Genomic DNA, 13,973 nt, shown 5'->3' with positions numbered 1-13,973 from the left:
CGTAGAGTCACTATATAGTAATATTTCACATCAAAAGGGTTTGGAGGTGGTAGAAACTTACCTAGAATCTGACGATTGTATAGATGGTTCCCTTTGTCAATTTATTATTCAAGCCATTCAGTTTATGTTATCCCATAACTATTTCACTTTTGATGGTCAATTTTTTCTACAGGTCCTCGGTGTGGCGATGGGTGCCAGGTTCGCCCCTAGTTTTGCCAACCTTTTTATGGGTCGCCTTGAGGACTGAAAGGATTTGACCTTATTTTCTTTAACCCTCGATGTGATGGCCTTACAGACGTCTGGAGTGTAAACTTTTAACCACAAGGTACATGCACAGACAAGCAGTTAAAATTCACACTGTTTATTATAAAGTTAACAAGAGTATATAAGACAATGCATATGGGTGGAACTGACAAGTGTAAAAGGGCTCATTGGCTTAGGGGTAGGTGCCTGGGTGGGGTACGTAGGGGTGGTTAATACTTGACATAACATAATTGGATATAGCAGTTGCCAGGCAGATGTTATATATGTTGCATCAGGCGAAACTTAACAAAGGATCTTTTAGTAACACACAGAAGTAGAAAAAGCAGGTTTCATCTAGTAGAGAGCTGACCTTGGATGCCAGACCCACACAAGCCTGGTATCTGTATGAGAGACAAAGGCATCTAACACAGGGCAGCAGCATCCATTGCAAACACATAAGAGTTCATAAAGCATGTTTTAACCCTTCACTAGGGAAATAGAAATATTCACTTTTACACTGTAATTATTATAAGGAAACTGATCATATAAAAAGTAATATGTACAAAGACAGAAGAGGTAACCCTTCAATCCCCTCTTAGAATCATGATTATTATATGACATGATTCTTGAGTGAGGCTCCTTTCTTGTTTCTCCAGTTCTTGAGATATTGGACATAATCGTCGGGTCCCTTACTATCAGAGGAGGTGACAGGACTGGTGGTTATGTCATAATACATCAGGGCCTTATCAATGCCTTTGGAGGTAAGTTTCTTTCCACAGGGAATTACACAATAAACTATAATGCCTACAAGAATTAAAGTTACAAGTATGAATATGCTTATTTGCACAAGAGCCAGTTTCCAATTTTCAAACCATCCAAAATATTGGCTCCATGGGTTATCAATACCTGAATTTTTCTTAAGTTCTATGGATAAGGTTTCTAACTTGTTTATGGCTAAAGTAACCTTACCATTGGGACCAGTGTTGTCAGGAATATATGTACAACAGCCTTCCACCTTACTAATGTAAACACATGTACCGCCTTTTTCTGCTAGGATCATGTCAAGGGCCATTCTATTTTGGAATGTCATTTGGGAAGTGGCTTCTAGCTGTTCAGCTATACCTTTAAGAGCATCTTTGGTATCATTAACAAATCTTTGTTGATTATAATATATATAATTAATCCAGGCTACGTTTTTATTTACAGTTTCCCACATATGTAATAAATGTCGCCTAATGATCTAGTTTGGTTGACTAAAACAGTTGTTCTTTTATTTGCACAATACCCTGGTGGGAAGGTTTTTAAATTTCTCCCTGTTGTGGTGTTAGATGTATAACAAGTGTAGTTTCCAGGATATATGGTTATGGTGCTTCCTGGGTTGGGATTTTTTGACAATATGGGATATTCCCTTTTCCACATTTCGCACTGACTGTCATTTGTTTTGGTGTCATTAAAAAGGCTGAAAAAAAAAACAATTTTCTTGTTCTAGGGGTATATTAAGGGGCACTGTACCTAGGTGGGGCCTAGATTTGCCACAGACATAACAGTTGCTTTTATTGTGTTTGTTAGCACTATACTTCATCCATTCCAACCAAAAATTAATGTCAGAGAAACCAGTTTCAATAGCTAGGGTGTCTTCAAAGGTAGGGTTAGTAAGTGTGGTGAGTGAGGGCCAGTAGGGCTATCAAGGTAGTCCCCAGGATAAAGATAGGGGACAGGTTCCTCATCTTCTTCTGTTCTTCTTTCTTCGCTAGGTGGGAGGTCAGGGCTGTCTGCCCCGGTTCGTACCTCACTGGAATCACTTGCTTCCCTCTCTAGGTCTGGTCTAGGAACCTTTTTTTTTACTCGGGATGCATGGATCCAGGTAGGACTTTCCTCTGTCAGGACTGCTGTTCGGGTAACTGCTACGACCTCTGTCTCTGGACCATAGGTGAAGTCTCCTGGGCTCTTGTTCCTGGGGAGCACCTTCACCACGACTCTGTCTCCGACTTTAAAGGGGTGTGTAGGTTCCTGTGGATTCAAAAGGGTTTTTACAAACAACCTCATGTTCAATTTCATTCAGTTTTGTTATCAGGGACCTGACATACTCTTCTCTGATAAGTTCTAGATCTCCCTCCTGTATTACTAATGGTTTCTTAGCCCAAGGTGTGGGAAAAGGCCTGCCCATTAGTATTTTAAATGGGGAGTAACCTAGAGTTTTCTGTGGGGTATTCAAGATGCTGGTGTTTAGCTTTATTAGGGTTGTTCCTGAGGCAAGTGATGCATCTGCTAACATACTGGTCCACAAGTGATTTGGCATTAGTAACATAAAAATCACTGGTTAGTAGGAGGAGTGCTGTGGCTTCACCACGGTGACCAACACCACGGCACTGGGCAACGAGCAAAGGGGCACTGGACTGGGGTATACAGGGTTTCCCCTCTTTGCAGATTAATCCTGATTTAGGATTTTTTCTGCAGAATTGGGTAAGTCCAGTCGGAGAGACCAGCATTAGTCGCAGCAGCTTGAAGTTGAGTGAGCAGATGGACGTTGTCAAGGGAGGGACATGCTCTAGTGAGTGCAATGAGTTCTGCAGCTTGCGCGGACTGATAAGGTATTGGTAGGGTTTCCAACACAGTATCAGGGAGGGTGACAATGGCATAGCCAGCCTGGTATGTATTGTCATTGGGCCTACTACATGAGCCGTCAACAAAAACTACGTCTGCGCCTGGTATGGGAACGGGAGACATGTCAAGTCTGGGAGAAGTTTCAGCTTCAATAGAAGCAGCACAGTCATGTAGGTCGGGTGGTTCATCCTCGGGACCTTTCAAGCCTAAAAGGGCATTGAGAATGGGTGCAGGGCCAGAAGAACTAGCAGTGTACTTGATGGTAAGGGTAGGGTTACTCAAAAGGAGTACTTCATATCCACTAAGGCGTTGTGCTGACATGTGCTGTGTGTAAGCCTTTAAGTATTGCCAGGACATCATGTGTGGTGTGGAGTACTGTGATGTGGCCTAAAGTGAGGGTAGTGGCCATTTCTGCAACCATTGCACAGGCTGCCAAAGCCCTGAGGCAGGCAGGCATACCTTGCACAGACACTGGCATGACTTTGGAAAAAAATGCCACGGGGCGCAACTTCCCTCCATGAAACTGTGTGAGCACCCCCGCCATGGTTTTACAATTGTCCCTTGCATATAGATGGAAAGGTAGTACATAACTGGGGAGGCCAAGTGCCGGACTTTTCATCAACATACATTTTAAACTTTCATATGCAGTTAACATTTCTTGTGACCATTGTACAGTTTTAGGTTTGTCCTTCAGTGTGGCTTGTCCCAAAATGTTATCACAATAAGAGCAATCAGATATCCACTGTCTGCAGTAATTTACCATACCCAGGAAGGACAGTAGTTCCTTCTGGGTAGTTGGGGTGACCAGGCCCAATACAGACTGCATGCATTGTGGACTGACTTTTCTCTCTCCCTGAGTGAGCACAAAACCCAAGTAATCAACATGCTTTTTACACCATTGCATTTTTATTTTGGACACCTTGTGTCCACATTCACAAAGCCAGTTTAGTAATGAAACACCATCCTCTCGGCAGGCCTCCTCAGTTTTACTACAGAGCAGCAGATCATCTGCATACTGTAGCAGGACTGAACCATGGTGAGGTTGCCAGGGCCTCAATGTGGCCTGGAGACAACAGGTGCGCCAATAATCTGCACCAGGCAAGTTGTTTACCCTCAAAAGAAAAGGCAAAAAGTAATTGTGTCTGTGAATCTACAGGTATGCTGAAAAAAAAGGCATTCTTCAACACTCAGAAAATCTGTAAGAGAAGAACGCAGCATCTGTAGGGATTGCAGAAATGAGTGAGTTTACATCTGGAACAATTGGTGCAATTGGGACAATTAACTGATTGATCGCTCTGAGATCCTGTACAAATCCCATACTACCATCAGCTTTGGCAACAGGGTTCACAGGAGTACAGTATGGTGATACAATATGTCTGAGATACCCTGTTGTAAGAATTGCTGTATCATGGGGCGGAGACCTTCTATCTTTTCTGGTGAGAGGGGGTATTGCATAAGTCAGAACACAAAACACTGGCTGCTGCACCGCTGTCCACTAAAAAGGGAATTTTACTTCCATTTATAATAAGTGGCAGCAGAGGTGAATCTCACTATGACGGGAGAGTTGAATAAAGGCTGGGATACCCTCCTCCGGGCCCCGTCAGTGCGCGGGGTCTTTGGAATGTTCCCTGACTGCGGGGTTGGTTCTGTCTGTCAAAGCGTCTGGAGCTCTGATAGTTATGAGTGGGCGCAGGTTTCTTTTTACAAGCTACAGCGACAGGCAAAAAAACACAGGCAAAAAAAAAAAAAAAAAACTTCCTTCATATGTGTATAGCTGCGTCCTTTGCAAGTTTTGCGTAAATAAGATATACAGCCATCGAGGGTAATGGTGGGCTTGGGACAGTGTTTTACTATTATCTAAACTCTGGGTTATTGGTGCGTTAGGGATAGAGCTAGTGGACGCACCCTCCAGCAGTGAAGTTGGAAGCGATCCCATTTAGTGTGAAAGGGTTACTGCTGCCAAGAGATTTGTGTCTCTGAGCGCAGGATACATTGGAATGCAAAAAAGGGGGGGGGGGCGAGAGGGATTTCAAAGACTTACAATTCCTCTGCAGCTTCGCTTCTGTGCTATTGGAAACTGACATTTTTTCTTAAATCTCCATATAGAAAAGGTAATTACTGCCTTCCCGTAGGAATGGGTCCCGTCCTGCTTTCTCTGTCCATCCCGCTAAATTATCCACCCATGGGTTAACTAAATAATACTCTGAGGTAGAGTTACGGGCAACATACATCCTGCATGTCTCACCAGGGAGGGGCGGGGGATATGCAGTTTTTTTACTCTGACTAGAGCCCATTGTCAGACAGTAATATAAATCAACAGTACAACTTTTAAAAGAAAATTATCTAAAATATACGACACTCTACTTATACATAGGTCCCTCCCATAGTAAAAATGCAATCTACACCAGCTTTCTACGCAATTTCCACAACAACCCACAACAACTGTCTATGCAATATCACAACAAAAATGCAGTTTACAAAAAAAAACCTTCTATGCAATTTCACAACAAAAAGACTTTCTATGAAATTTCACAACAAAAAAAATGCAATTTACAAAAACTTTCTATGCATGCATTAGCTAACACCAGTTAATTAGTCATTGACAATATCACAATATTATCTGTATAATGAGAACATGAAATCTTTTGACGGGTACGCTTACCTTCGTACAAGATGTCAGAAAAAATACAGCGTTTTAGACAGGAAGCAAGAAAAGTGTTTGAGTAAAGATATCTGGCAGACGAAAACTTACCAGCCGTCTGGACCAAATATAAGAACTTATCTCACTACAAACATACAAAAATATATAGGCGATCAAATCGGGGTATTCTCTACGTTACGTATAGACTCCCAGGTCTATTTTAAGTATCCCAGATACTAACGTCTTTGGAGAAGTGCGCTCGGACCCCTGGTCCCTTCTCAGACGTATCTTTAAGTCCCAGACATTAAAGATTCTATGGTATCCCTGATACCTGTTTTAAAAACTTCGTAATATTAAGTCCCGGACTTAAATATTACCTTGTCACGTGTTCCCGGAACACTGACACGGATTCAGCTTCAGTGTATGACCGCAATCCCGCATAGCAAAGACAGACAATAAATCTTCTATCTTTATTATTCGGGGACGATCACTGAATCCCGGACATAACCCCCAGCTGAAAGGATTTGACCTTATTTTCTTTAACCCTCGATGTGATGGCCTTACAGACGTCTGGAGTGTAAACTTTTAACCACAAGGTACATGCACAGACAAGCAGTTAAAATTCACACTGTTTATTATAAAGTTAACAAGAGTATATAAGACAATGCATATGGGTGGAACTGACAAGTGTAAAAGGGCTCATTGGCTTAGGGGTAGGTGCCTGGGTGGGGTACGTAGGGGTGGTTAATACTTGACATAACATAATTGGATATAGCAGTTGCCAGGCAGATGTTATATATGTTGCATCAGGCGAAACTTAACAAAGGATCTTTTAGTAACACACAGAAGTAGAAAAAGCAGGTTTCATCTAGTAGAGAGCTGACCTTGGATGCCAGACCCACACAAGCCTGGTATCTGTATGAGAGACAAAGGCATCTAACACAGGGCAGCAGCATCCATTGCAAACACATAAGAGTTCATAAAGCATGTTTTAACCCTTCACTAGGGAAATAGAAATATTCACTTTTACACTGTAATTATTATAAGGAAACTGATCATATAAAAAGTAATATGTACAAAGACAGAAGAGGTAACCCTTCAAGGACTCCCTTATATGGGGAGGCCCCTATGGGGCGAACCTGGTACTTTATGGTCGCTACATCGATGACCTGTTTTTTATTTGGGATGGTGATTTATTATCCACTTCTTCCTTTGTATCACATCTTAATTCCAATAATTATGGTTTACGGTTCACCAGCACTGCGCACACCTCACATATCAGTTTTTTGGATATTAATATTAGTATTAAGGATAATATATTGGTTACGTCAACATATCACAAAGAGGTGGATACCAACAATTTTCTGAACTACCATAGCTGCCATTTTCGTCCGTGGGTAAATAATATACCGAAAAGTCAATTTTTAAGAGTACTCCGTAATTGTTCCCAATCAGAGCAGTTCGAGGCACAAGCTGCGGAACTTACCACTGCCTTTAGAGACCAGGGATATCCAGTGACACTGATCGAGAAAGCCTTAAATGATACACGCTCTAGAGAAAGAGGATCACTATTGGTACCTAAACCAGTGATTAAACAATCATGTATTGACACACAACAACCTAGATTTATCTCTAAGTATAATATGTGTTCAGGAGAACTACGCAACATAATTAATAAAAATTACCCTATTTTAAAAACAGATAGGTTACTCTCGACATTTCTGGATGACAAACCGTGTGTTACATATAAAAAAGCGTCAAATCTACAAACTCTTTTAGCTCCAAGTCATTTTAAACCATCTCATACTGATACAATAGATACCAAGCAGAAAAAAACTTGGTTACATAAGTGTGGAGAACAAAAAACAAATGGATGTTATAAATGCAGGAGAAGTAGGTGTATTACTTGTCAATTTATGTTGGATAAAGTAAAATTAATTTATTCATATACTTATGGGACTCAGTTTAAAGTAGTAGGTAGCATTAATTGTCAAACCAATTATGTTATTTATGTGATTAACTGTGCTTGTGGGATCCAATATGTGGGTCGAACCACACGAGCACTACGGGTGCGGTTCTTAGAACACAAGAATAATATACTGAGGGGTACTAGCCAGCATAGTTTAGTCAGACATGTAATTACTAAGCATAAAGGTAACATTGAGAACATTAAAATACAGGGTGTAGAACATATTGAGGCCACTATCAGAGGAGGCGATAGATATAATCTCCTTTGTAAACGAGAAGCTTTTTGGATATTCTCTTTGGGTACTCTATTTCCAAATGGTCTTAATGACTGTATTGAAATGAACAATGTCTAATGTCTGTTTATATCGAGTTCCCCCCCTTTTGTTATATTAGTTAGATTAAGTGACCCTATCTTTGGAAATAAATATAGAGGTGCACTACATCATTTAGTGATATAATCCTTTTAGGTCTTCTCTATGTATATGTCCTTTTGTTATAGAGATCTCTAATGATACACCTTGGAACACTGATTTAAGAACCATTATACTTTTGTGACACTGTTCAGCCCTCTCATCCCCCTTGGGCGATGGGAATCTTTGGTTAATGCCGATAATTTATTGATTACTCTAAGGAATCAGTAAATTGTATATAGATATATACATGATGACCAATATATTTTTGTTTAATAAAGGTTAATTGAATAGAAATAAAAACAAAAATAAAAATTAACAGATTAAAGTTATCAATCTGAGACTGGTGAGGTTTGAACCCAGGACGTTGCAGTTGGTAAACCTGACGATTAGTATGATGTGCCACTGGCAACTCTGTAATACGTTGGTCTGAAAAACATATATGTATCTTAGTATAGAGCTGATCATTAATGAGTTCCCCCTCCTTCTCTTTTTCTTTTTAAACAAATATATTCTCCGCGATGCCATTAATTGATTACGAGCAATTTATTGCCTTTTATATGTAAGAAAAATGCTATATTGTTATGTATAATATATATTCAATCAGGCGAGTGTATGTATAAATAGTCATGAAAATACACCCGTTAGAGCCCATACTGATTGAACAGCATGATACCTACACCTGTTATAGATCAGGTGTTTAATTATACTGAACACTGATTGGCTGATGTTCTGTTATATACCACATTGAACTGATCACCAGTTATACCTTCTGAGGAAACCGGCATGATTTAAGCCGGAGAAACGCGTCAAGGATTCTGACCACGATACTGCTGAGCCGCAAGATCTATATTGATCTCAGGACGTCCCTATTCAGCAGCACGAGCGATCACTCCGTGTCCCTAAGGTTTGCCTCATGTCCAAATTCCAACTTGGCTGCTTTTCCAGCTCCAGTGCCGGGCGGTCCTCGTGTCATAGGACCCGGCACCAACGTTAACATCCACTGCCGCACAGCCGCTACATCCTTGTGCCATAGGATACGGCTTTTCACACTGCACTTTGGTGAGAAATTTGCATCATCTCAAATACGGCGTAGTGATGTCAAAATTACGTTGCTAAGGAACTGATAATCAATTACAGTTGCAAACCATCTGTGTGTGTGCTATCACATCAAAATCATATTAATGAGGCAATTTTGAACATCGCTGCTAATTACTTGCAACAACAGGGACACAGCTGACTGAACTTTTTGTCGGGTTATTAAGGAACGATAAATATACACCATCTTATTATTGGATATATTGGATTCCCTGTATCATAATTAATAGGGGACCAATTTTACATGTGTCTATCCAACACTGTTTGGTATAATCAATTGCTCCTGTCTAATTACCAATTGGCTCTGCAGCAGTCATTTTATGGTCAAATATATGCTGTTTTATCAATAATAAATAGTTTTTAAGATATTATATGTTTGCGCTCCCTATTATAGTATCTATAGTCTTTTTAGTGTTTATCAGGTACAACAGAATACCTTGTGAGAGCTGCAATTATCTATTACTGTTAAAGTGGTTTTTAATTTTTTCTAAAAGCGCCTGTATTTAATTCCTGATAGGAATTATCTTTTTTCTTTCCGATAGCTGTAGACGCACTAGTGACACCGTGGGTGTTCCAGTCGGTTTATGTATTTCCTCCTCTTCCTCTCATACCAAAGGTGCTGAGAATCATAAGAAAAAGAGGAGTGAGAACAATACTCATTGTTCGGATTGGCCAAGAAGGACTTTGTATCCGGATCTGCAAGAAATGCTCACAGAGGACCCATGGCCTCTACCTCTAAGACAGGACTTGCTGCAACAGGGGCCCTGTCTGTTCCAAGACTTACCGCGGCTGCGTTTGACGGCATGGCGGTTGAACGCCGGATCCTAGCAGAAAAAGGCTTTCCGGATGAGGTTATTCCTACGCTGATTAAGGCTAGGAAGGACGTGACGGCTAAACATTATCACCGTATATGGCGAAAATATGTTGCTTGGTGTGAGGCCAGGAATGCCCCTACAGAGGAATTCCAGCTGGGCCGGTTCCTGCACTTCCTACAGTCAGCAGTGACTATGGGCTTAAAATTAGGGTCCATAAAGGTCCAGATTTCGGCCCTATCCATTTTCTTTCAAAAGGAACTGGCTTCACTTCCTGAGGTTCAGACGTTTGTAAAGGGAAGGGAGTGCTGCATATTCATCCCCCTTTTGTGCCTCCAGTGGCACCTTGGGATCTTAACGTGGTGTTGAGTTTCCTGAAATCTCACTGGTTTGAGCCACTTAAGACCGTGGAGCTAAAGTATCTCACGTGGAAAGTGGTCATGCTATTGGCCTTGGCTTCGACTAGGCATGTGTCAGAATTGGCGGCTTTGTCATGTAAAAGCCTCTATCTGGTTTTCCATATGGATAGAGCAGAATTACGGACTCGTCCGCAATTTCTGCCGAAAGTGGTCTCATCTTTTCATTTGAACCAACCTATTGTGGTGCCTGTGGCTACTCGTGACTGGGAGGATTCCGAGTTACTTGATGTAGTCATGGCTTTGAAAGTTTATGTAGCCAGAACGGCTAGAGTCAGGAAAACTGAGTCGCTGTTTATCCTGTATGCATCCAACAAGCTGGGTGCTCCTGCTTCAAAGCAAACTATTGCTCGCTGGATCTGTAACACGATTCAGCAGGCTCATTCTGCGGCTGGATTGCCGCTTCCAAAATCAGTAAAAGCCCATTCCACAAGGAAAGTGGGCTTTTCTTGGGCGGCTGCCCGAGGGGTCTCGTCATTACAGCTTTGCCGAGCTGCTACTTTGTCGGGGTCAAACACCTTTGCAAAGTTCTATAAGTTTGATACCCTAGCTGAGGAGGACCTTGTGTTTGCCCATTCGGTGCTGCAGAGTCATCTGCACTCTCCCGCCCGTTTGGGAGCTTTGGTATAATCCCCATGGTCCTTACGGAGTCCCCAGCATCCACTAGGACGTTAGAGAAAATAAGATTTGACTTACCGGTAAATCTATTTCTCGTAGTCCGTAGTGGATGCTGGGCGCCCGTCCCAAGTGCGGACTTCTTCTGCAATGCTTGTATATAGTTATTGCTTAATTAAGGGTTATGTTATGTTGGCATCCGTTTGTTTGATGCTCTGTTGTTGTTCATACTGTTAACTGGGTATGTATCACAAGTCATACGGTGTGATTGGTGTGGCTGGTATGAGTCTTACCATGGATTCCAAAATCCTTTCCTTGTAATGTCAACTCTTCCGGGCACAGTTTCCTTAACTGAGGTCTGGAGGAGGGACATAGAGGGAGGAGCCAGTGCACACCAGTAGTCCTAATTCTTTCTTAGAGTGCCCTGTCTCCTGCGGAGCCCGTCTATTCCCCATGGTCCTTACGGAGTCCCCAGCATCCACTACGGACTACGAGAAATAGATTTACCGGTGAGTAAAATCTTATTTTCTCGTAGTCCGTAGTGGATGCTGGGCGCCCGTCCCAAGTGCGGACTTCTTCTGCAATACTTGTATATAGTTATTGCTTAAATAAGGGTTATGTTTGGTTGCATCAGGGTTGATCTGATGCTCCGTTGTTGTTCATACTGTTAACTGGGTAAGTTTATCACGAGTTATACGGTGTGATTGGTGTGACTGGTATGAGTCTTGCCCTGGATTCCAAAATCCTATCCTTGTACTGTCAGCTCTTCCGGGCACAGTTTCTCTAACTGAGGTCTGGAGGAGGGACATAGAGGGAGGAGCCAGAACACACCAGAATCCAAATTCTTTCTTAGAGTGCCATGTCTCCTGCGGAGCCCGTCTATTCCCCATGGTCCTTACGGAGTCCCCAGCATCCACTACGGACTACGAGAAATAGATTTACCGGTAAGTAAAATCTTATTATTGCCATCACCTGTGAAGAAACAGATTTCTTATCATTTAACTAGTTCAACACAGGTGATGGATATCATAAATTAAGAGGGAAGTCCAGAAACAGAGCATTTTGTACCTGGTGGGGCGGGTCATGTTGGAGGGTCTGTATTATTATACAGGGGGAGTGGCATGTTGTTTCCTGTTAGTTTTACTATACAGGGGGAGCAGCCTGTGGTGTCGTTATTATTATTATTATTCTTATACAGGGGGAGTGGCCTGTGGTGTCCTGTTGTTATTTTTATCATACAGGGGGGAAGGGGGGTGGCATGTAGTGTCCTGTTATTATTATTATTATACAGGGGAGCAGCCTGTGGTGTCCTGTTAGTAGTATTATACAGGGGGAGTGGCCCGTGGTGTCGTTATTATTATACAGGGGGAGTGGCCTGTGGTGTCTTGTTATTATAATTATACATGGGGAGTGGTCTATGGTGTCCTGCAATTATTATTATACAGGGGGTGTGGACTGTGGTATCGTTGCTGTTGTTATTATACATGGGGAGTGGGCTGTGGTGTCCAGTAAGTATTATACAGGGAAAGTGGCCTGTGGTTTCATTGTTGTTTTCTCATACGTCCTAGAGGATGCTGGGGTCACATCAAGAACCATGGGGTATAGACAGGATCCACAGGAGACATGGGCACATTAAGACTTTCAAAGAAGTGTGAACTGGCTCCTCCCTCTATGCCCCTCCTCCAGACTCCAGTTTAGAATCTGTGCCCAGGCAGACTGGATGCACACTGAGGAGCTCTACTGAGTTTCTTTGAAAGACTTATGTTAGGTTTTTTATTTTCAGGGAGTACTGATGGCAACAGTCTCCCTGCTTCATGGGACTTAGAGGAGAGAAGTCAGACCTACTTCTGTGAGTTTAAAGGCTCTGCTTCTTTGGCTACAGGACACCATTAGCTCCTGAGGGTCTGATTGCTAGGTACGCCTAGCCCGCCGTCACCCCCCTTGCAGAGCCAGAAGTCAGAAGACACGTGAGTAGAAGAAGATCAGAAAACTTCAGTGACGGCTTTGAGGTTCCGCACAGCAGGCGCGCTGCGCGCCATGCTCCCACACTCAGAGGCACTACAGGGTGCAGGGCGCTGGGGAAGGGGCGCCCTGGGCAGCATTTTAACCTCAAAATAACTGACTGGCAAGAGCGGACATAGTGCCAGGGCACTGTCCGGACCCCCGCCAATATAAAAAAAGTTTAAAAAAGAGCGGGTCTGAAGCGCGCCATTACGGGGGCGGGGCTTAGCCCTCACAGCGCACAGCCCGGCGCTATTTTCTCTACACAGGCTGCAGAGACGCTGGTCCTTCCTCACATTGCTGTACAAGTAACAGGGTGCAAAACGGGGTGGGGGACACAGAGTGATTTTGGTGCATGGTATGTAATTTATAAAAGCGCTGCAGGTCTGGGACATTTTCTGTAGTGTTCAGACCGGGTTTGGGCGCTGGGGTGTGAGCTGGCAATATCTCCTTCTGTGTCTCTCTGACAGGCTTTACTGTAGGTCTGTCCCCTATAGGCCCAGTGTATCTGCGTGTGGTGGGTGCACGTGTGTCGGGCATGTCTGAGGCGGAGTGCTCTTCCCAGGAGGAGACTATGTTAGGGACACAAACGGCTGTTGGAGTGACCCTGACGGCACCGCCGACACCGGATTGGGTGAATGTTTTGAGTGCTTTGAATGCAAATGTGGCTCTGATAAATAAGAGATTGGATAAATCTGAGTCTCGGAACCAGGCTTGGAAGAAATCCGTAGAGGATGTGTTGTTTCAAGTCCAGACCCCCTCGGGGTCACAAAAACGTTCATTTGCCCAGCTGACAGACACGGATACCGACACGGACACTGACTCAAGTGTCGACTATAGTGATGCCAGATTAAATCCAAAACTGGCAAAGAGCATTCAGTACATGATTGTGGCTATAAAAGATGTACTACATATCACTGAGGACCCTATTGATCCTGATACTAGGGTCTGTATGTTTAAAGGAAAGAAACCTGTGGTAATGTTTCCTCCCTCTCATGAACTGAACACGCTTTGTGAAAAGGTTTGGGAAAGTCCTGACAAAAAGTTTCAGATTCCCAAAAGGATTGTAATGGCGTATCCGTTTCCCTCTGGGGAAAGGGAAAAATGGGAGTCACCCCCAATTGTGGACAAAGCTCTGTCACGGCTGTCTAAAAAGGTAGCTCTC

General features: G+C 42.9%; 1 long non-coding RNA gene across 1 annotated transcript; it reads right to left on the bottom strand.

Moving 5' to 3' along the window:
• Positions 1 to 345: 345 nt before the first annotated feature.
• LOC135054622 (uncharacterized) lies at positions 346 to 6,582 on the bottom strand. The gene is made up of 2 exons (XR_010243543.1): positions 4,889 to 6,582; positions 346 to 2,253 (listed from the first exon to the last, which is right to left on the bottom strand). It is a non-coding gene; the product is annotated as an uncharacterized LOC135054622 (long non-coding RNA).
• Positions 6,583 to 13,973: the final 7,391 nt, after the last annotated feature.

The sequence above is a fragment of the Pseudophryne corroboree genome, chromosome 3 (genome assembly GCF_028390025.1).
Source record: "Pseudophryne corroboree isolate aPseCor3 chromosome 3, aPseCor3.hap2, whole genome shotgun sequence".
Taxonomy (NCBI): Eukaryota; Metazoa; Chordata; class Amphibia; order Anura; family Myobatrachidae; genus Pseudophryne; species Pseudophryne corroboree.
This window is presented reverse-complemented; position numbering and strand designations above follow the sequence as displayed.